General features: G+C 38.7%; 1 protein-coding gene across 1 annotated transcript in view; it reads left to right on the top strand.

The window, feature by feature from the left end:
• lingo2 (leucine rich repeat and Ig domain containing 2) overlaps positions 1–25,454 on the top strand; it is an 845,050-nt gene that overhangs the window by 335,832 nt on the left and 483,764 nt on the right. Inside the window, exon 3 of the mRNA XM_034182013.1 lies at positions 3,727–3,819. The gene's annotated coding sequence lies outside the window, so the exon portion shown is untranslated. The remainder of the gene's footprint in view (positions 1–3,726; positions 3,820–25,454) is intronic.

Genomic DNA, 25,454 nt, shown 5'->3' with positions numbered 1-25,454 from the left:
AGTGTGGGGCCACACTTTAGGAGTCACTGATCTGCACTTTAGCCTCACATGTGCATTTTTGAGATTTTATTTGTTTAATTTCTTAACTTTTTATTTTCCTTTGGTCCACTCTAATTTACAGCTGTGACTTCTGAAACAACAGGCTAGTATTTGTCTCATCACAGCTACTGAAGCTTGTATGATGTAATTCCTTCACATCTGTCACTTGGTACTTCCCTCACTCTTCTCCTTTTTGAGGACCACCTATTCTGTTTATCATAATGTGAAATACTTGTTTCAATTCTAAGTGATAGGTTCATTTGCACTCCAACACGAAGTAAAATTCTCACTTTTTACATCCTGACTTGTCAATAAAATAATGAGGGAATCACACACTCATTGGTGAAGCAGCACAGCTGTCAACTGCACACTTACTTTTGGACCCTCAAATGTTCTACCGCCTATAAAAAGTGCAACTAGTACAAGCTTGATGTTATAGCAAGTCCATTTGGGGCAATGTGAAAAATTCAGTGGTTCCCCTACCAAAGAAATGGCATTTCCCCAAATTCTAATGATGTAGCTTTAATACTTAAAAAAATACAGCCATTTCAAAATTGCAGCATTTTTTTTAATGCGTTTTTTGCCAAATTTGGAAAGCTGTGTGTCCTAGAGTATTGAAGCTACACCCCTCAAACTTAGTCCTGGGTGAAATCACACTGGAAAGGCCATGTCTGGCATCAAAATAATTATAGCTGGCGGCAGGTTTGATCCATCAGGCTTTCAAAACTACTAAAAATGCATTTTATTTTCAAAACGTCTCGCTTTGGGTGTAAATGGACTGCATTTATATAGCACTTTTCCATCTGCATCAGACGCTCAAAGCGCTTTACACATCAAATGCCTCACATTCACTCTGATGTCAGGGTGCTGCCATGCAAGGCACCCACTACACACTGGGAGCAACTATGGGATTAAGGACCTTGCCCAAGGGGCCTTGGTGATTTTCCAGTCAGGCTGGGATTTGAACCAAGCACCCTCTGGTCTCAAGCCCAATGCTTAACCACTAGACCATCACCTCCCCAACACCTAAATACAAGGCCTAAATTTCACACACTCAGTGGCCATGAATCACAGTGTGATGGAGACACGGAAACGTTTTCTTCTGTGGTCTTTATTGGAGGTTGGCAAACAACATTTGAGGATTAGCACCAACAACTATTTGACATGTAGAACATACAGTTCACATGGGTGTCAAAGCGATTCAATGTGTGAAATTTCACGGATCCACATCCAAACAACATGCTAGCAGGACACACCCAGGCCTTTGACATGTCCTGTGCATGTTCTTCTTTGGCACTCGCACACTCTGCACTTAATCGTGCCAGTTTCCTTCTAATCCCTCTGTGTCTTCTTCTCTTTGTGTGTCTGTGGGTGTGGCACTTTCACTCATTTTTAGGATAGACAGGCTTAGGAATGAACATACCAGAGGGACAGCACAGGTGGGCTGGTTTGGAGACAAAATCAGGGAGGAGAGTGAGATGGTTTGAATTTATGCTGAAGAGGTACCGATGTATATAGGGAGAAGGATGCTGAGGATGGAGCCTCCAGGCAGGAGGAGAAGAGGGAGGGCAAAGAGGAGGATTATGGATGTGCTGAGGGAGGACATGCAGGTGGCTGGTGTGACAGAGGAAGATGCAGAGGACAGGGTGAGATGGAAAGCTTATGGAGTCATGAGGTCAGTAGACAGTGGTGTTTGGCTATGCCAATATCTTTGCAGGTGAACGAAGGTCCAAGTCTTTATGGACCTGGTGCTGCCCGTCTTGCTGTATGGTTGTGAGACTTGAACACTAACTAGTGACCTAAGTTGACACCTGGATGTCTTTAGTACTACGTGTCTTCGAATGATCCTCGGTTACCACTGGAATGACTTTGTATCAAATGAGTTGTTGAGAGGAGAGACTAAAATGAGGAGTATCACTTGCATTGTGAGGGAATGCCAGCTTTGACATTCTGGAACAGGCCTGTTTCTCTGTGAAAGTGTTGAGGACAAAAGTAGTTGGAGAAGGCCAAGGGGGATGCCCACATTTCACATGGGTGCAGCAGATAGATGGTTATTTTAGAGATGTGGGAAAGGACAAGTTGTCTGCCTGGGTTGTTGCCATCAAGGTCCCAAGGCGGTTCTGTAGTGTTGTGGAAGTGACAAAGCACAGTACCATCAAATGCTCCCACAATGACTTGAACTGAGGGTATTAAGCCGCAGGATCTTCCAAACTAGTATAAAAAAGTGACATACTCCAGAAATATGGTATGCCTAAAAATTAGCCATTGCATTTATTTCACTTTTTTAATTTTTTTTTTTTTTCAGGAAATAGGAGGAATCTGAGTGCATATGTGCATTCCTCTGTGTACAAGCAGAGTGTATCCCATTGGCAACCCTTTTGTGTAAAATGTATTTGAGTACTCCACTGTGTAAAACTGCAGGAGAAACTCCACATTTGACTTCAGTCCAAGTTATTCTTGATCTTTGCTACAATTGCTTTTTCTTATCTCAAACAAGCAACTCATCAACATTGTGCCTGGCAACACGCTGTCCATGTTTAAGACTAGCGCACCCATGGGTGCGCAGTTGAGAACAAGTGTGCTCATTATTTAAACAATAGCATTGGGCACCAAAAGGACATCTGCATCCATTGGAGTGTAGTAATGACACTTCTGCTGAGTTGTGTGCTGTTTGTGTCAGATGTTAGACAGGGCTCTAAGATCCAAATTCCACCTTAATGGCAAAAAAACCCCATTGTTGAGTAAAGAAAAATTCACTGTTAGGAGAGCATCCATGAGTCACACCGCTCCACAGTAAAATCACCAGTGTTAAATTAACACTGACAGGGAACAAATGGTCCACTCTGACCAGAGTAGGATCATATGTACACATGCAGTGTTAATTTAACACTATCAGTGTTAGTTTTACACTGGTGAGTTTACTGTGTACTTGCGCTTCAGCTACACCCCTTTGAAATAAAGGTTATCTTTTTCTTTTTTTACCCTGCACCTCATCATGGTCTGTGCATCTCCTTACCACCTCAGAACTGTCAGAAGTGTTGTCGTTTCTTCTGCTTTGCACCCATTGTTAAACATTACAACACTAGCTTTGTAATTTATTCGACTACTTTAGCTACTTTCCGCTTATTTGAGATTTCACACTGTCTCTATATGAAATTGGACAAGCTACATAAGAAAGCTGACACTTCCCCATGCAGGTTTTTGTTTTGGAGACAGATTTTTCCACTTTTATTTTTCCCCATGTGCAGGAAGCAGGTAACCCACAGATTTGCATTAAAAAGGTAGCATAAATGCTTATTTCAACAATGCGTGACCGACAGTCTGCAACATTCATGCTCTGAGGCTTCGCCTCCTCTGCAGGAAGAAAGGAAAAAAAACCTTGACTGGCATGAGGCCTCTTTTCCACCACAGAGATGGTGGTGCAATGAGGCATATTGTGGCAGCCGTTTAGGCAGAAAAATGACCAACCTGTCCATGCAAGGACAGAAAATAGAGTGCACATGTCACAGGGAGTGTTTTCTTCCTTGGCACCCTAGTGTGGTTTTGCTAATGTTCCTTCTTGGACCGACATTTTTTCAAGGATGTTTATCCTGGATCACTGGCCATTTGTGGTCGGACGTGTCGTGTAAAGCCGTGAGCTCACGTTCTGTGTCGGCTCTGATTTGTGTTTCTTTTGTTCTCTTTCAGACCCTGCAGTAAGTGACCTGTGAACTGAGTGACACGGAGACTTTGTTGTGTTTATAACAGCTTACAGACATCTGACATTGGGAAGCGCTGCAGGTATGTCAAGATGAATTTGTAGCTCTTTACAATCATTAATGCTCCTGCTGCAGTTTTATGTTCCTTGTGTGCATTATGGCAGTTTAGAGTACATATACATTTTTACACAGATGTGGGTGGAGGCAGCTTGATGATGCTTTGCTAATGTTCATGGCTCCCATAATGTTTCAGAGTTATTTGTTGTATGATATTATAGCACATTACAGTATACTGTGGAGTTATATATTATAGTATACTATAATATTGCATAGTATACCATAATACTATACTATTCTATACTATACTATACTATACTATACTATGCTATAGTGTAGTATATTCTAGTATATTGTAGCATAACATTATAATATATTACAGTATGCCATAGTAGTATATGAATAATAAAGGTTTGAGTGCAATGGTACATTCCATCTTTGAACATTTTTTTTTTTTCCATTGGACAAATTGAAAACATTCATTATTTGTTTTATATGACACCAAATTAGATCAGTGTCATTTGATATTTCACTGAAAATTAGACAGGTGTTTCTTTTCAGAGTAGGAAACAAATTGCATCAGGACCAAGTGGTTCACTCCACCTTCCAGCAAGCTCTGATTACTCCCTGTCGATTTCAATAGGAAGAGCTGCTGGGGACTGAAGCAGTGTGTGTGTGTGTGTGTGTGTGTGTGTGGAGCACACGTCTTAAATCCAGTGACATAACTTGTCCAATTATTCATCTAAGTGCTTCAACAGCTGCAAAAAAAATCTCCACGTGAACACTGTGACTGCTCGGCTCATGGAACTTTTTTAATGAAAAGTTAATGGAGCCATGGAATAGAACGAAATGGATGGGACAAAAATGCACCTGTAGTGACATCACAAATACAAATGTCATGTGATATATACAATCCACTAATCAAATCATGCTCATCTATTTAGGTGTCACATAATATAGTATACTGTATTATAGTAAATTGTAGTATAGGGGCACAGTGAATCAAGGGGGACAGTGATTCAGTAGCAATATCTGCAAAACTGCATATATATTTGCAGCAGTTATGCCATATTTTGTGCATAAAGACATCCCCCTTATAAATGAGTGTTTTGTTTTTGGATACATTAAGGGTAAAACTAAGTGACAAGTGAAGTCAGTTTTTCCTATCAAAAGCAAATTTTTGTGGATGTCAATGTCTTTGTATTTATTTGTCACAACAGAGGAAAGGTGGGCAAAAAAATTGATATAAGCATGTGTTATGTTTTCTCCAGACTATCAGCTATTTGATAACATGACTCGTGTGTCACATGCACCCGGGGCACAGTGAATCAGGGCACAGTGAATCAGGCTAGAAAGTGATTTACTAAGCCCCAGTATCAAGTGGATGACAAATATTACTTGTTGAAGCTTATAGATTTGTTTTTGCATGAATTATTTCTATAATTTGTGTATATAAACAACTGTTTTCACGTTTGAACAGAAATTATGACAGTTGTATTTATAATAGTTGAAGTTAATATAGTAGAAGTTAATATTGTATACTTAATATGTTACAGGCAGCTAAAATAATTAAGTCACTGGAAATCTCCAAATATGGACTGAACTATAGTTTGCTGCTTAGAAACAAATTGTAAGTGACTTGCAAGAAACAGATGTTGTTCAGTCTCCTCCAGAGTTTTAATGCATCATAGTTGATCTGTGATCTGTATGGACCCCCCGCCCCAACAGTTTGGCATACATATGTTTAGTGTGAAGTTTATGTATTTACATACATATTTATTGTCATTGTAAATTGTTTCAAAGTAATAACTGTGCAAATTTTGATGTAGAGAGGATGAAATAAGTCTGATATAGGCCCTGAGGCCTGCTGGTGCTTATATCTGGATTAGGCTATAAACACCGTAGCTCAATGGCTTTTGAAAGTAATAACTGCATAAATCTCAATGCAGAGTTGCATCAAACTGAAGTATGAGCAGAGAAAATTTAGTTGTTCATGTGAATGGAGACTGTGAAAGGCAAACAGCTTTTACTGCCCATACACTGTTTGTCAGTTGTTGCTTCACACTCTATTCAGTGCACATGCTGGCTCGAGCATGGAAATAATCACTCCAGAATGTTAAGAGTTGAGGAAACAGTATGTGTTTCCAAAAGCTGGATCTGAGCCCACTGAGTGGAACGAGGGTATTGCCAGATTCGCATAGAGACAGATGTACCCAATTAAGAGCCTATTGTGCTCTGGCAAAAAACTTTTCCTAACTTTTGCCAAGTGGTGTGCCTGCTCAAGCGGATAAATGTTTTATCCAAGAAGTGCTATTTAACTGAAGTAGGTATTCTTATCATCTCACAAAACAATGTAGAATCCTCATCTATTTGAAAATATTTGGAAGCTTTAAGCATATTTTCTTTGTTTTATTCTCTTCTTTTATTATTCTCATCATTTTTACAGGCTGTTGTTATTCATTGGTGCTGTTCATACTGCAATCTAATGTAACAATTATGTACTTTGTTTTAAAATGATATTGAAACGTTGACAACTTGTTTTCATTCAGGACCAAGGCCATTGCTTTTTAAGTTCTTTTTAAAAATGGAATGCAAAGTGATATTTGTTTACATTTCAATGTGATCCAAAAATGATCTGTTACAAAAGACTGTAAACCATGATTTTTGTGACACCCCCCAGGGGGTTTTATGTTGTTGTTGTTTGAGCAGCCCTAAATCCCATGACACTTTGCACAAAGGGGCTGGATTGTGCTTCTACATTACCCATGGTTGTGTTGTGGGCATACAATAAAATCAACCACAGCAGCATGCCTTTAAGACTCAAATATGTCGTGTGCATGTGTATTTCTGTTGCATCTGTTTTTGGTAGCTTAGATTATTGTTTTATTTTTTTTATTAATGTACTGTTTTGTTTTGTTTTTTGTTTGTTAGGGTTTTTTTGGTATTATATACAATAGTTGCCATTTTACTATATTTTTCTATTTTGCCCCTTCATCTCTCTTAGATGTTTACATTTCTATTACTTAAGTATTTTTATTACCACTTACACCATGGGCCTTATAGACTACTGCAATTTCAATCCTGTGTATGTGCGGCTCAAATGGATAGTGCGGGTGAACTGGTAATGTCTGTAGCAGCTCACTGTCCACCTCTGGTAGAGATTTTCTTTTATCCCTGTGGAAGTTGGGGCCACTGACCACTAGCTCCTTTCAACCTTCACATTGAAAGGAGCCAGCTGAGGTGGTTCAGGCATCTGGTAAGGATGCCCCCTGGGCACCTCCCTAGGGAGGTGTTCTAGGCCCATCCAGCTTGGAGAAGACTCCAAGGAAGACCCAGGTCTAGGTGGAGCAATTATATCTCCACACTGGCCTGGGAACACCTCGGGATCCCCCAGTCTGAGGTAGTTCATGTGTCCTGAGAAAGGGATGTTTGGAGTCCCCTGCTGGAGCTGTTGCCCCTGTGACCCGGTCCCGGAGAAGCAGTTGAAGATGAGTGATAATGAGTGAGTGTGTGTTCGGTACATATCGTTCGTACATAGGTTTATTCTTCTCTACAAGAGTCAAGACGGAAGTCAGACTACCAGAGCAAGAATTTTAGCTGAGGAAGCTTCTGTGATTTGAAGCGAAATGTCCTCACGTCAAGCAACCCAGTCCAGTCGAAGATTCAAGCTTCTCTACTATGGAAACCACCTGGACAACTGAGAGCCTACACAGAAACTTCGGTACATATGGCATTGATAATAAAGATGGCTGTGAGTTTGATTGACATGGTGCACTGAGAAGTGAGGTTTTCTGGCAAGGAAACAGATCTGTATAGAGAAAGGTATCAGCTCGGAAAATGACAATGTTAAAAGTTGGAAATGTGGTGAAAAATGCAGTTGATGATGCAGACCATTAAAGACAGTTAAAGACAACCAATTTTAGGGTTCTCTGATGGTTAAATATTCACACCATGCACATGAATTGATATGTGGTACAAACAGCAGTTTGCTCCAAAGTGGGAAATCTGATTTTTTTTTTTTTTTTTTTGAAAAAGTTTACCTCTGGATCATCTTAACCTTGACCTATTTTTCCATTTGCTTTAGAGATCAAAGTGACATTTTGGCCGAGATGGCACAGAATAACTTAGAAGGTATCAAACGCCTCGTGCCAGTATGCTTAAACACCAAATCTAAAAAAAAAAGAAAAAATGCTAACGGGATATGTTAGTGGTCAGTCTGAAAATGGAATTACTGAGGTCTGCCATCATTTAGTGTTCATGTCCCTCTGTCAATGGATGCATCCAGGGAAGCTGTGGAAAGAAATGCAGAGTCTGGCAGAAAATTAATATGATCACATCGTGGAAGGGACTGTGCTGAATGACGTGTGGAAAGAAAATGTTCCTCTCCGAACCCCTTACTGCCGTGAGGCAGAACACAATTAGACTTTAGATTGTTTTTTCCTTTCCCTCTGCCCATCTGATTTCTGCTCTTGCCAGTCTATTCTCTTTCATCTGCTTTATTCCACTGTATTGTCATAATGTAGCAGACCCTGAGTGCTCTCACAGATCACTGCTACAGCTTATCAGTGAAGTGGTGCCGCTTCAAATTGGGTCCCTTAATTTGCTCTCTCCACATTCATTCTCAGGATTACACTTTCTGGGTAAAAGGGTGTAGTGGCGGAGAAGAAAGATAAACATACTCTGTGACCAAAAATCTGCAGTCGTACATGAAAATCGTATGCAGACTTCAGGAAACGAGGCGGTGGGGGGAGGAGAGGAAGTGCAGTTGCAAATGAAGGGATTCCTTGCATTTCAAAAAAGGCTGCAATGATCAGTCCTGATCCTGAACAGTGGAAAGGTTTAAAAAAAAAATTGAAATGAAAGCTCAAATCATATATATACGAGGTCTATTAGAAAAGAAACCGACAGTTTTATTTTTTTTTTAAACTATATGGATTTGAATCACGTGTGATTACATCAGCCAAGCTTGAACCCTCGTGCGCATGCGTGAGTTTTTTCACGCCTGTCGGTGACGTCATTCACCTGTGAGCACGCCTTGTGGAAGGAGTGGTCCAGCCCCCTCATCGGATTTTCATTGTCTGAGAAGTTGCTGAGAGACTGGCGCTGTGCTTGATCAAAATTTTTTCAAAAACTGTGAGGCACATCCGAGTGGACACCATTCGAGAAATTCAGCTGGTTTATCACCTCTGTGTTGATAACCATATGTAAAATCCAGGCAGCTTTTGGTGGCTTTCAGTTGAGTGAGTATCTGAGAAATTGTTTAACAGCAGGGCATGTTCCAACTTGTCCTTAAGGCTTCCAAAGGAGGTGTTTTTCCTGTGGCGGGCGCGCCGCGCCGGCTGCGAGCTAACGCACCAATCCGTCTGCACGTCTTTCATTAAAAAAAATCTCCTTTAACAGTGGAATGTCCGGATAAACTGCTGATTCCGAGCTCTTCTGAAACTTCTCTGTTCTCTCACGACGTCCTGGGTCAACAGAGGCTTAAATTTGGAGGTTTTCAGCTTGAAACAGGATGACGACGTCGCCTCGGAGCGCTGCGCGACGTCCCGCTCCATGGGAAGTCCTTACAGTGATAGAAACAATCCAAAATCTCTCATCAGCCGTTAAAATTTTCACCGAAAACCAGCTGAATTTCTCGAATGATGTCCACTCGGATGTGCCTCACAGTTTTTGAAAAAATTTTGATCAAGCACAGCGCCAGTCTCTCAGCAACTTCTCAGACAAAGGAATTCCGACGAGGGGGCTGGACCACTCCTTCCACAAGGCGTGCTCACAGGCGAATGACGTCACCGACAGTCGTGAAAAAACTCTCGCATGCCCACGAGGGTTCAAGCTTGGCTGATGTAATCATACGTGATTCAAATCCATATGGTTTTTTAAAAAAATAATAAGGTCGGATAGTTTTCTCACAGACCTCGTGTATATATATATATATATATATATATATATATATATATATATATATATATATATATATATATATATATATATATATATGGGCATGAGGAATGTAAGGGCAACCTGACATTTGACCCCAATTACTTTGATCTCAACCCAAATGGCCTTTGGCAAATTTGACCTGGACTGCTTAAATCAACAATCGATCTCCATCTGTGTGTGAGGCTTGATGCTAATCATAGGGAAAATATAATATAATATAATAATTTTGACTTGCTGTTGCCTGGGCAACTACAGAGCTCATCTACATATGTGTGCCAGATTTTGTCCAAATAAAGTAAATCCTACACAGGCCCTGAGGCCCGTTGGTGATGGTGGAATCTCCTGATTTGATAGTGTCAAGCGGATGAGTGTCTACTATACCCACCCCGCAATGGGCTGCCATCTGACACAAGTTGCTTCCCCAGCTGAGGCCAGTACCCATTTACAGCTGGGTGGACTGAAAAGTAAGTGTCTTGTCCAAGGACACAGGCAGGTGCTATGAGCAGGATTCAAACCCAGGTCTACAGATTGGCAGGCCAGCTAATTATCCACTCAGCTACCTGGTCCACACAGAGTAGAGTGGATAAATTAAATTGTTGCCTTTCACACTAATAACCTTGACCCTCATTCTTGACCTTCAGTTATTTTGACCTCACCGAGCCAGTTATAAAAGCCATCTCCACAGGTTTGGTACAAAATTCAACATGGAGAACTTAAATTTTGTTTTTTCACCCCAATCACCTTGACAATCAGTGACTGATCTTTGTTAACTTTGAACTTGCCTGGGTAATTATAGAACACATGTCCACATGTGTGCCAGGTTTAGTGCAAATCAGAGTGGGTTACAGTGGAAAACTGATTTTTTTTTTTTTTTTTCCTGGGATCCCATTGACCTCAACCCCAATGAATGAGCTTAGGTAACTTTAATCGTGCCTGGGCCATTATGGAACTCCACTGCATATGTGTGGCAAGTCTAGTGGACAGTGGAGTGGGGAAAAAGTCTACATTTTGACCATTGCCAAAACAGTCCCTTTCAAAGTAATTCTGGGGTTGACCATCATCCAAATGGAATTGTGGAAAGGACCTGGGAGGAGTAGGAGAAGAGACAGACAAGTAAAACTAAGACCCTTCGGTTGCTCTCTCATTTTCACTCGGGGTCGCCACAGCAAATCCAAGGTGGATCTGCACATTGAATGGGCACGTTTTACACTGGATGCCCTTCCTGATGCAACTCCACATTACATGGAGAGATGTGGCAGGAGTGGGGTTTGAACAAGGAACCAACTACACTGAAACCAAGTGCACTAACTGCTTGGCCACCACCCCTGCATGGAACAGCCAGACAAGCATTGCTTAAAGCTGTAGCATGATGAAGGTCTCATCCTTTTATGTGTAATAATCCCACTTAAAGTCCCAAATGTTTAACTTTTTAACACCCTGTGACTGACCATCTTTATGTCTGTATAATAGGTAGTATAATTTATTTTTACCTCGGTAGACATCCTATCAGAATGCTGTTACACACTGAGGACAAACTTAAATATTCCTTTTTTACAGAACTGATTACACTTCAGTTGACCTGCATGACAACACTGGTGGTAGTACTGTGTTAGATTATTGTGACAAGCACATTTTTTGTGGGTACCCAATAGCTGCATTATTTCATTTCAATCTTGCAACATGGTGTTCATACATAATTTTGTTGAACACTCTAAAACTGTGGCAAATTCTGGTAAGATTGATTTTGGCAAACACAAATCTTTTCTATTCTGACCCACGGTAACCAGGGTTTCGAAACAAAATGGTTGTTTCTGCCAAGGAGGTTGTGTTTTTGCTTCAGATCTGTCTCGCTGCTGGCAGGGTGCTTTCAAACTAATTAATCTAGTTTTAAAAACTTTGTTGAAAGTTTGCTTGTGTTCGGAGCAAGACAACTTTAAATTGTGGTGATTATCCAGAATTTATACCCAGTAGTTATCACTTTATTTTAAATTATTCAACTGAAATTAAATAATCAAAATGTCTTAATAAAAATATTGGGGCATGTGTGACGCACATTTATATGGGTATAGATCTGGAGAGATTCATATCTGGCATGTTCTTGGCCCTTGGCATGTTTATGCATTTTAATAAACTAATATCTATTTACAAATATGTGTGGTTCTAATTATAATTAACAAAAATTGAGAAAAAAATTTAATTAGTACAGAAATTAAGTCATAAACTAATATAAACAACAGATTACAAAAAACAAATTGCAAGTCTTATCCTTCAAGTTAATCATGCAAAGTGGTCTAAAAGTACCAGATAGAAATTTGCAGTAAAGTTTGCTTTCACTGTAAATTAGAGCAGAGTATTTGTGGTATGTTGGTGTGAGGTGTACCTTTAAGGTAAATGGTGGGCGGCGCTAACATGGCCTTGAAAGCCAGCACGTGCACACTGCGCGTCATACATACACCACCTGGAGTGGGTTCCAGGTGGTGGCGCGCTCGTATGCGACTCTGTTTGGGCAAGTGCTATGCCAAACGCTGCGCATTCTGGGGCAGAGGTCTTTGTCTGTGTTGGGGATTCCTTCACGGTTGTTGAGAGTGCGTGCGGTCGGACACACGCTGTGGGTCCAGGGCTATCTACTGTGACCCTCGGTTACGGGACCTCATGGTTAAGTCTGTCACGGCTCTCTCTCCCCCTCCTCCTCCTGCTGTCTGTGGTTGTGCACGCCTCCCGTGGCAGGCATGGGGAACCACGGTGCACGGAGCACACATTCGAGTCGCCACCCCCTATTAAAGTGCGGTTGCTTTGTCCACATTTTTGTTTGGCCTTCAACAGGTGTGCGCATTGCTTTGCAGAGGGCGCCTCTGCTGGTGTGGTTGGTGCACTGCATGGGACAGACTGCCTGATCTGATATTAATATGGTGGGGTAAGGGTTTTATTCCCCTTTGGCTGAGTTTCTTTACTTTAATTTTATGCATGTTTTGGTTGTTCTTTTGTTTGTTTGTTTACATTGTTGTTGTTTTGGCTTGTAGTGTTTGTTTTGTAGTTGTTTTCTTTAAATGTGTGCCTGAGTTGCGCCCTTGCCCCGCCCATATTAATCAGGGCTAAAGGTAAACAATTTGCCTTTGTGCTCAGTGCAATATAAAAACTGATTAAAGGTAAACAATTTCACTCTGTGCTAAGTGCAACATAATGAATGATGGGAATGTGCAATATAAAGCGGGGCTATGAAATGTTAAATATGTAATTTGTGAAACGTGATATGTTTTATATATTTTAAATCAGTTGTGAAGAATAAATCTACGTTGTGATAAACACATCTCTCTGTTTTCCGTACCTAGTGCAGCCTTTTTGTAACAAATTGAGCTTTGAATGGTCCCGGGGCCATATCACCAGGTGGCGTTGTCGGTCCTTTCCTCTAAGATTAACATTAAATTATAGTTCCTTGTTAATCAGAATAACACTCCGAACTCGACTCCACTTCACCACATATTGATAACTATGTCATGATACAATGACTATGTTTACATGCAGCCAATAACCCTTTCATAACCCTTTCATAACCGGAATATTAGCAATAACCCGGTTGCACATGGCAATGTAAACACCCGCAAAAACCCGAATATGCTCATATTCCGGTTTTTAAAAACCCAAATATGACCCCTGGGTTACTCCTTTTCTAACCCGAATATCAGGTCATATAAACGCGCATCAGAATATCCCCATAGAAAGGAACATTATTTTGTGTTCTGCGAATGTCCTATCTGCAAGGAATCTTAGTCTTTTGAGTACGGCAACTACTTGTATGCGGCGCGCGCAACCCACCGGACACCACAGAAGCAGAGGTAAACAAGCGTGGGGAAATCCAGACGTGGCAGCACAGCACCACACTTTTGGAGTGAGGAGGAAACTTCATTAGTACTTCATTAGTATCGTGAAAGACATGAATATAATGTCTTTTATTTTTTTATTTTTTATTTTTTTAAATATTTATTTCATTCATTTAAAAGAAAAACAGAAAAGCAAAAAACAAAAGCACCACAATACCAGAATGAAAAGGAGCAGAAAGAAGAACAAGTCTTATGATTTCTGCCCCTTTTAACAATACAATCTTTCAGTATACAGCATCATAGTCAACATTATTTAACAGATTGCATTTCTTTAACTTGTCACATACCACTGACCCATTTCATAATTATGACAATTAATTAATAGATTACATCACTGATAGGTTACATTTAAACTTAAGACACTCCAAACATTATTAAGTTTACTTTTTTTTTTCTTTCTTGCAGCCCACTGACTTACTTCATAGTTTCATACTTACTTAATACATCTAATTTAATATGTTTTTTAAATAATTCAAGCAACCTTAATTCTTTAATTTCTTTATTAAGATTGTTCCATAATTTGACACCATTTACTGCAATACTCCTTTCCTTTACTTTGGTTCTAAATCTTGTTTTTTTAAAGACTTCTATTCCTTTCAATTTATAACTACTTACTCTTTTTTCAAACATATTTTGAATGTTTGTTGGTAAAGTATTTTTATTAACTTGGTACATCGTTTGTAATATTTTCAAATCGACTAAATCATGAAATTTAAGTACCCTATACTTAATAAACAATGGATTAGATGGATCTCTAAAACCACTGTTACTAATCACTTTTAAAGCTCTTTTCTGCAACATAAATAAAGGTTGTATATAGGTTGTATATGTTGATCCCCAGATTTCTACACAGTAAGTTAAATATGGGACAATCAATGAATTGTACAATGTTAATAAACCATAACTATTTAATGAATATTTTACTTTATGCAAAACAGCAATGGCTTTCGCTATTTTTCCTTTTATGTAATTTATGTGTGACTTCCATGTAAGATCTTCATCAATCATGACTCCTAAAAATTTCATTTCTTTTACCCTTTGTATATCCATTCCATCTATTTGTAATGACACATTATTTTTTTTTTCGCTCTATCATTAAACAATATGAAATTTGTCTTATTAATATTTAGTGACAATCTGTTTATATCAAACCAATGTTTAACTTTTTCCAACTCTGTATTTATCACTTGTGCTACTTCCTGTATATCTGATCCAGAGTAAAACAGCGTTGTATCATCAGCAAATAAAATGCTGCCAAGCACATTGGATACATTCACAAAATCATTGATATACAAAATAAACAGTTTGGGTCCAAGTACCGATCCTTGTGGTACTCCATAAATAATGTTACACAATTCTGATTTGGTATTATTTATCTGAACAAACTGTTTTCTATTTTCTAAGTAGCTTTTTACCCACTGATGTGCAACACCTCTTATTCCATATTGTTGTAACTTGTGGAGCAATCTTGAGTGGTCTATAACATCAAAAGCCTTTTTCAGGTCAATAAAAATACTTACAAAATAATCCTTATTATCTATTGTTGTTGATATTTTCTCTATTAGTTCCATAATTGCCATAGCTGTCGAATGTTTTGTTCTGAATCCATACTGAGCATTATTTAAAATATGATGTTTCTCAATAAATTTATCCAATCTTGTTACAAAAACTTTTTCCATAATTTTAGAAAACTGTGGAAGCAATGATACTGGCCTGTAATTAGAAAAATTATGTTTGTCTCCATTTTTATATAATGGGACTACCTTAGCAATTTTCATTTCATCTGGAAAAACCCCAGTTGACAGAGACAGATTACAAATATAAGTAAATGGTTCAATAACAATTTCTATTATACTTTTTACAGTCACCATGTCTAAATCTTCATGGTCAGTTGATCTTTTGCTTACACAGTTTTTTACAATATTTCTTATTTCATCTTTTTCCACATTGTCCAGGAAAATACTATTGACCGTATTTACCAGTGTACATAATTTATCTTCTATTATTGGTTTATTTCCCACCAGACTTGACCCTACATTTGAAAAATAATCATTAAACCCATTTGCAACTTCTTTTATATCATATATCTCTTTATTTTCCTTAACAAAGTAATTTGGAATAGTTTCTTTCGTTCCATCACTATCAATCACACTTTTTATAATTCCCCATGTTACCCTCATATTATCTTTACTCTTATTTAGTTTTTCACTGTAATAATCTTTTTTTTGTTTCCTAATTATTGTTAATAGTTTATTTTTATATTTTTTGTATTTATATTCTGATTCCTTTGTTTGCAATTTTAAAAAGCACCTGTATAAACAGTTTTTCTTTGCACAAGCATTTTTTATTCCCTTTGTCAGCCATGGTTTATTTACTCTTTTCTTACTAATTTCAATTAATTTACAAATTTTATTGTATGATTTCATCAATATTTTCATAAATGAGTTATATGCTACATTAACATCACTGACATAAACTTCTTCCCAGTTTTGATTTTTAAGGTCATATTTTAATGCCTCTAAGGCTTTTACTGACTTATCTCTTTTAAAGTTTATATCAGTTTTTTTGTTGTACCTATTTTTAGATTTAAATATTGAAAAAATTGGTAAATGGTCGCTAATATCTGTCATGAAGATCCCATTCTTGATAATTTCATCTGTTCTGTTTGTAAATATATTATCAATTACCGTTGCACTTTGCGATGTAATTCTGGTTGGTTTTGTTATCAAGGGGAATAACCCCAAACTATACATTGAATTCACAAAATCACTTAATCTTTGCCAGCTGGAGCTTTCTATGTTAATATTAAAGTCCCCACACATAAAAAGCGTTTTGTTTTTAATTTGATGGAATAATTCAATTATTTTATCTGTAAATTTCACAACACAAGAATCTGGTGCTCTGTATACACAACTGATTAAAATATTCTTAGATGTTTCATGTACAAGTTCCACTGTTACAATTTCTATGACATCATTCATAATTGTCATTTCTTCAACAATTGTACACATCAGATCTGTTTTTGTATACAGAGCAATACCACCGCCTTTTTTATATCTTCTGTTTACAAAATACAGCTCATATCCCTCCATTTGAACTTCATCCATGAGATCATCTTTAAGCCAAGATTCAGTGATTGCAACAATACTAAATCTATTTTTAAACTGATTTAAATAATCTTTTATTTGTGACATTTTACAATACAAGCTTCGACTGTTTATATGTATGAGTGACAGGGTATCTTCTGCAATTTTTTCACTATTTAGCTGTTCTACTGTATAATACTCACAACCAATCGTTTTTAAGTCAAATATACTTTCATCAATATTAGTGTCTATGTCATATATTTTTTCCTCTGTTTCCATGTTTGATCTGATTTTTTGTTGGTCCAATTACCAACAGATGTTATATTTGATTGTCTATTCAGGTCTGTATTTCGTAAGGTCCTCCATGTTTTTGATTTGTATACCGTTTGTTCCTTCTTTCACTCTAATCCACACCCTACAATTCCAGACCCATGTAGCAACAATATGTTTCTGTTTTCTTAGTAGTCTTGCTTCCCTAGCAATATCTGCATTTTTTTTTTGTTAGATGCTCATTTATATAGACACTCGTTCCTTTCAAATTCTTTGCCTGTCTTAATAACTCATTTTTATATTTTCTGCTTGTAAATCGTATAACAATGTTAGATAGTTTATTTTTTCTATCTTTAGTTGGAATAGTATAACAGTCTGATATTGTGTCTTGATGGATGACAACACCTTTTTGATATAAAAAGTTTGTAACTTGTTGTTCCAATGATTGTCTTTCTTCAGGTGCTGCATCCTCCCCACTACTACACCAGAATCCACCACCCTTGCATATGTCCGATGCCTTGTTTCTAGTCCAGATATTATAACGTCATCTTTTCTAGTAAATTGTTCAAGTTCATCTACACGTTGCTCAAGTTTCTTAATGATCTTGTCCTTCTCTTTAACCAGATTTTGGAGTTCTTTAATTTCCACCATCAGTTTGTCTAGATTAGACATGTCTTTTGATATATGGTTTAATGAGGTCTTTATCTCCTCTATATCTTCCTCTAGTTTATCTGTTTTCCTGGGTGGTGCCATGCCGACTGTCGTGGCTCAGTATGGCCACTATTGATTACAAAAACAATTCTCACCAGTAGCCTTCACCACCACAGGTCCGGTAGCCGCACCCCAACCCTCCCCGTTGCTAACCTTGTTCACAGCCGCCGCCAGCCCCGGTCGTAGCCACCGCCAGCCCCGGATGTAGCCGCTGCTAGCCGCGGATGTAGCCGCTGTTAGCCTCGGATGTAGCCGACGCCTCGGGCCTGGATGCATCGCCGCCACCGACGCCTCAGGCCTGAATGAACCGCCTCCACCGATGCCTCCGCCGCCAGCCACGGATGCAGCCGCCGCCAGCCTCAGATGCAGCCGACGCCTCGGGCCCGGATGCATCGCCGCCACCGATGCCCCGGCCCGGACGAACCACCTCCACAGACGCCTCCGACGCCAGCCACGGATGCAGCCGCTGCCAGCCTCGGACGTAGCCGCTGTTAGCCTCAGACGTAGCCGACGCCTCGGGCCTGGATGAACCTCCTCCACTTTCCTTCACTCACTCATCTTCAATCGCTTACTCCAATTAAGTGTCACAGGCTGCCAGAGCCTATCCCAGCAGTCATAGGGCATGAGGCGGGGTACACCCTGTACAAATTGACGGTAGAAAGCACAGAGATAGCGACATTTACAAGAAGGTAGCTGAAAAGTTACGCGAGGCAGGATTTGCATGAACGCCAGACCAAATCAAGCACCGGTGAAAGACGTGCGTCGCTGTTTAGATGGGATATTCCAAATTATACCATTGACCATGTATACAGGAGAAACTCTGTCTGCTTAAGCATGTAAACGGGTTATTCCTAATGATTCAGAAACCGGAATATTGACCTTATCCTGAATATTAACAGCATGTAAACGTAGCCAATGCCTGTCACGACATGGACCTGATTTTGATACCTATCGAAAAATAAATTGACACCCCCCTCCCCCAAGTGCTCATAAATACATGAATGACCCCCACCCCCTTCTTCATGGCATATTCTGCGATACAAATGTCTTTTCTTGTGAAATACTGCCTCACCAATTCTGCAATACGAGGTGCTGTTGAAGCCCTGAACACAGCAAAGTGAACTATGCAATAACAGCATCTTAAAAAAAAAGTGTTTTTCTTACACCACTTCAGAAATTCTGCTGATAATAATCTCATGTAGCCAGTTGGGGATTACATTACACAGTGTGCCTAAATAATATTTACCATGTGTCTGAAATCTGGGTTTTCCATGACACTAAAGCTTGGAGATAGCATTTCTTTTATCCAAATTATTACTTGCTGTTTTGGTTTTAAAACCAAAGTGCACCCACACATCTACTTTAAAGCATGACAACTTTCACCATTCTTACCTCTAAATTTATACCAGAAGTGGATGGATGTTGGTATGTAGTGGCAACTAGTCAATTTGACCTATAGCGACATCTATAGGAGAGGAGGTCATACTGATCACAGAGATTTGAGAGAATTATAAGAACTTTTTAAATCTGTTCAAAAACTAATAACGATGCTAGGTTCATTTCACAGTGCTTCATTTTGTTATATTACAGCCTTATTAAAAAATGAAATTAATTGTTTTTCCTCAAAATTCTACACACCTCACAATGACAATGACAAAAGTAAGAAATCACACTTACATAAGTGTTGACAGCCTTTGCCATGAAGCTCAAAATTGAGCTCAGGTACATCCTGTTTCCACTGATCATCCTTGAGATGTTTCCACAGCTTAACTGAAGTTTACCTGGGGTAAATTCAGTTGGTTGGACATGATTTGGAAAGACACACACCTGTCTACATATAAGCTCCCACAGTTGACAGTGTATGCCAGAGCACAAACGAAGCATGAAGTCAAAGGAATTATCTGTAGACCTCTGAGACAGGATTGTCTCAGGGCACAAATCTGGGGAAGGGCACAGAAACATTTCTGCTGCTTTGAAGGTCCCATTGAGCACAGTGGCCTCCATTATCTGTAAATGGAAGATGTTTGGATCCACCAGGACTCTTCCCAGAGTTGGCCATCTGTCTAAACTGAGTGACGAGGGGAGAAGGACCTTAGGCAGGGAGGTGACCAAGAACCCGATGGTCACTCTGTCAGAGTTCCAGCATTCCTCTGTGGTGAGAACTGAACCTTTCAGGAGGACAACCATCTCTGCAGCAATCCAGCAATCAGGCCTGTATGATAGAGTGGCCAGACAGAAGCCACTCCTTAATAACAGGCAGAGGCCACCCACCTGGCATTTGACAAAAGGCCCTGAAGGACTCTTAGACCATGAGAAACAAAATTATCTGGTATGATGAGACAAAGATAGATTGAACTCTTTGGTGTGAATGCCAGACATCATGTTTGGCGGAAACCAGGCACCATCCCTACAGTGAAGCATGGCGGTGGCAGCATCATGATGTGGGGATGTTTTTCAGCAGCAGGAAGTGGGGGACTAGTCAGACTAAAGGAAAAGATGAATACAGCAATGTACAGAGATATCCTGGATGAAAACCTGCTCCAGAGTGCCCTTGACCTCAGACTGGGATATATATATATATATATATATATATATATATATATATATATATATATATATATATATATATATATATATATATATATGTGTGTGTGTGTGTGTGTGTGTGTGTGTGTGTGTGTGTGTGTGTGTGTGTGTGTGTGTGTGTGTGCAAAAACACAAAAAACACATTTTTTCATGCTGTCACTATGAGGTGTTGTGAGTAGAATTTTAAGGGAAAAATGAATTTACTCAATTTTGGAATAAGGCTGTAACATAAAATGTGGAAAAAAGTGTAGTGATGTGAATACTTCATGGATGCACTGTATATATTTATATGGCACACAGTGTTTCAGCAGCTGTGCAGCAGAACATTTAGGCACTGTAGTTGTTCATTTTGCAAGATTTAATTGGTATATTTACCATGTGGCTGTTGCATAAGACTACTTTCACACATAGTCTGAGCAGCTGGCTGTAATTTTACAGACCAACTTGCTTTTTTAAAATTATTTTAAAAATATTTTTTCATGGAAGTGATATTTGAAACTATTCATCTGTGGGCGCACACTCTGTGGAAACAAATTGGAAAGTGTTATTAAGCTATTAATGCCGCATCTGCCTGCCTAATGATTATTTTAAATTTGCCAAGAACTCTGCTGTATAATGCTGCAGTGGATGGAAACTGTTGAATTAAGCAGAGGCTGTAAAAATGATTACAATAGGTCACAAAGGGCTACTGCTGTGCCACTGCCTGCCAATGACACCTCAACGCGATCACTCTGACCTCTGTGGTGTCATTATTATAATCTGGGTCACACTGTGCATGGGGAACATGTAGCAGCTATAATGGAATAGAGCATAGTGTTTTTATAGCGATAATGTCTGTATTTTAGGTATATTTGTACTTTACAGCTGAACGTAGCACATCATTGTATATAAATCTGTTTGGAGGACCTTTTTTCATGGTGAATCCTATTTGAGAGTTTAATTTTCTAAATGTTGCCTTTGGCGTAAACAACAGCTGGAAATAGAACTTAGTGGCTCTCAGATTAATTTCACAAACAAAGTGTAAAGTTGAAACTAAAGCACAGACAGAAAGTATAGAAGGCATTGGCAAGTAAGTGTGTGGATTCATGAGTTAATGTCTGTCTGAAGAGTTTATAAAGAATAAAGTGAAGATGTAGCAGATAATAAGTAGGGATCGAACTGTCAATGCATCTTATTTCATATTCAAACCGAAAGATGGTGAGAGCAGCCTGTGGAGTTTCTGCACACCAGATCTATATGTATTTGACTTATACTATGTTATTATGGTTATTACATAAAAATATCATTTCACAGTCAAATGTGCATTAATCAGTCAGACAGTTGGTGGTTTGAATCTTCAGGAGAGCTGCTAATGTATGAGCTGGCAAACTGATTTTCACTTTCAACTGCTGTCAACATCTTGTGTGTCTGCAGTGAAACTGTTCAATAATACAGTGTGTGGCTGTGAGCAGCTGCCTCCTACATATAAATGTGATCCTGAGTCATTCTGAAGTGCAGCTTCAGGGCAAGTTGTATGGTGGTCCAGAGAGGCCAAAGCATTTCCAAGTTAATGCAGCAAATGTAGAAAATGCAAACACAAAAGCACCTGCATTAATTCAAAATTAGGTAGTTGCATCATTAGACATCTTGAACATATATGTATAAAAATAAAATAAACAAACATGGAGAACATAAACAAATATCAATCAGACTCAGAATCAAATTTGTCACATACAAGGAGTCATATTAATTGTTGCCTGTCCTGTGGTTATGTTTGTGCTCTTTCTTTGCAAGTGTTTTCTTAATATGTAAGACATGATTTGATGTATCTACCTATGACTGAATTTATGTAGGTGTTTTCTTTTTTAATTTGTACATTTTTTGACATGCTGTTTAAATTTTGGAAGTGTTTTGGCTTCTTTTGGCCACTGCGCAAGACTTTTTTATGGTTTGAAAATGTATTTAATTAATTAGTTGGCTGTATGTATGTGACACGTATGCTACGCATTTGAGGAGCTGCCTCATTAAAGTGTTACTTGTGCTCATCTTTCACTCTGATAACATATGATACACCATTAATGTTATTGTAATGACACCAAACCAAATTATTTTCACCAGCATCTCATGAAATTGTCTGATTAAATTTCTCTACAGTACAACGACTGCAATATCAGACTCAACTGTGTCGGCAAACACATTCAGTATTGCTACCATGCAATTATAATGGAACAGGGATTTAGGGGTTGTGAAAAGCATTCTCTACACATCCTTGTCAAATCACAGTTTGACTGGTATAGTGAATGGGATGTGGCAGAAAAGCACTGATGTGTCAGCTGACTTGTGACTTTTGTCTAATGCTGCAAAGCTGAATCCGGGCCCAGCAGTAAGGAATGTGTACAGCTCCACCGTGATTCCTTCAGTGCCTTGGACAGCTCCCTGTGGAAATGGCTCCAGTCTTTTGGAGTCTTCAGCTACAGAACAGAACAAATGTTTTCCTACTAGCTCATATTACTTTTGCTCTTTCTGTTGTCTTTCTTTATAACCTAATAGAAATTCATTCATGCTTTGCCAAAGCACCTTATGTTTTCATTAAAATTTGTTGGTTGCTTTGTCTGTTTGTCTGCCAGCAGGATTACACAGCTTTATGGTTTATTCTAGTGTTATTCATGACTGTGATTGATTTAAAGTGAAACTGGACAAATGTCTGGTTTTGGTGTAGGTGTGCACTCTTTGCGTCCCCAACTATTTCATAATATACAGCACCCAAAAAAGACTGTAAATTTACAAAGTGAGACGATACCAACAAAATGTAGAAGATGCATACAAACACACACACACACAAAAATATTCAATTTATTTACATAGTACCAAATCACAACATAAACCGCTGAGCAAGCCCATCACCATCAGTGGTAAAGAAAAACTCCCTCCCACATTTTGTAATGACCGTGACAAACCTCAAGCAGACCAGATTCAGTGGGACGAGCATTTGGTTTGGCCATACTGACAGTAACAAAATAAATAAAACAAAGCACACTAAAAAGTTGTCACTCATGCAAAGACAGAAATGTTGCAGCTCTGCACCTATACACATACAGTATAGAGTCTCGTGAAGAACACAATGAAGAAGGATTGTGTTCCTGTTGCACTTTTCCAATGAGCCCAATGTGTCTAAAGACATTCCAGGAAGATCCAAGAAGGTGCAGCTTTTCTTTGCAACCACTGGCTCCACCATGCTGGTTAACATCACTTTGAGCAGATGGGATGAGTTTGTCATTTGAATCACCTCATAAAGTCAGGGGTTACAAAGAAAACCTGCAACCTGTTGGCCCTTCCTGGAATGCCTTTGAACACCACTGATGGAGCAGATGTCCAAAGTGCTTTACAGTGATGCATCACATTTACTTCCCAAGCCAAGGCCCATACCTATTTACAGCGGACGGAGTGAGACCATGTACATTAAGTGTCTTGTCTAGGAACACAGACAGGCAGCATGGCCGGGATTCGAACCCGGGTCTACATAAGGGCAGGCCAGCTCCTTATCAATTAAACTACACTCTACAAAAGAAACTTTGGTCCCACTGGATTGAAAGTCCAGAGTGCTAACTGTCATGCAGTGGTCACAACAACCACTGGCTCAAAACAAATCCAAACATTGAAGAGCAGGGTCTCAGTAAATGAAGTACAACTGGTGAGTCAGTGATCAGTATCAGATCAGTCAAAGAAGAAACATTCTCCAGAGTTTGCCCATATGATTGATGGGTAGTTTCGTTATTGGTATTTATTTTGTTCAGTGCTTTGACTCCGGGGAAATATAAGTACGTTACCATTTATTATCAGTTATGTTTATTATACTCGTATACATTATTCTTATAAATAAGAGATGCACAGTTTTTTTGGCATATACCATAAATAAGAGATGCACAGGTTTTTTTTTTTGGCATATACCATAAATAAGAGATGCACAGTTAGTTAGTTTTTTTTTTTTTTTTTTTTTTTTTTTGCATATACCATATGTCACACCAGAGTTTTAAGTCACAGCTCCTCACAAATTAGTAAGAAATAAAAAAGTGACTTGTGCTCTAGAAAAAACATTGAACTAGAGCACTGTGCTCATACAGTGCAAGCCTCCACCAACACTAGTTTCCAATTCCACAAATTTTTACTTGGAAAAAAAATTCCAGTTAGAAGTGGCTTTTCATAAGCTAAAATATAATACAAATATAGATCAAGAGGGCTTTTCAATGTTAAAATCAAATACCCGCTAAATCTGCAATACGGATCAGATTCAGATCAAATGTAGTCTATTCTTCGAGCGTGCCAGTTTGCACCTCATTGTTACAAATGAGAGTGACTGAGGCACTTTTGATTGAGATATAATGCAAAATGTACATCAAATGGGCTTTTCAATATCAAATTCAAATGTCCACAGAAGCCACGATCCGGATTAGATCCGGATCAAAATTTTATCAGGTGATAGTGAGTACCACTCTGCACCTCACTGACTAGGGCATGTTTGATTAAGATATAATGGAAAATATACATTAAATGGGGTTTTCAATGTTAAATTCAAATGCCCACAAAATTCACAAACCAGATCAGATCCAGATCAAACTTTGTCAGGTGATAGTGAGTTCAGGTCTGCACCTCACTTTCAAATATCACAGTGATTGCGGCATGTTTGATTAAGATATAATGTAAAATATGCATTAATTGGGGTTTTCAATGTTAAATTCAAATGCCCACAAAACTCACAAACCAGATCAGATCCAGATCAAACTTTGTCAGGTGATAGTGAGTTCAGGTCTGCACCTCACTTTCAAATATCACAGTGATTGGGGCATGTTTGATTAAGATATAATGTAAAATATACATTAAATGGGGTTTTCAATGTTTGATTTAAATGGGCACAAAATCTGTCATCTTGATCAGATCTAGATCAAATCTGTCAGTTGATAAAGGATACCATACTACATAAGACTGTCAAATATGAAAGAAATCTGATCTTGGTTGACAGTTATGAATTTTTGAAAATTTGTTCAGTGTTCGATTTTTTCCAATTTCCAAGATTTTTTTCCTGACTTTGGCTTTTGACCCATACCCTTAAAAATTTAATGACTTCTTGTCTACCAGGATATGAATCTTCAGTAAAAATTTCATAATGATATATGAAAAATTGTGGGCTCCAGGCTGTTCACAAACAAACAGGT

Source organism: Thalassophryne amazonica, chromosome 11 (assembly GCF_902500255.1).
Source record: "Thalassophryne amazonica chromosome 11, fThaAma1.1, whole genome shotgun sequence".
Classification (NCBI taxonomy): domain Eukaryota; kingdom Metazoa; phylum Chordata; class Actinopteri; order Batrachoidiformes; family Batrachoididae; genus Thalassophryne; species Thalassophryne amazonica.
This window is presented reverse-complemented; position numbering and strand designations above follow the sequence as displayed.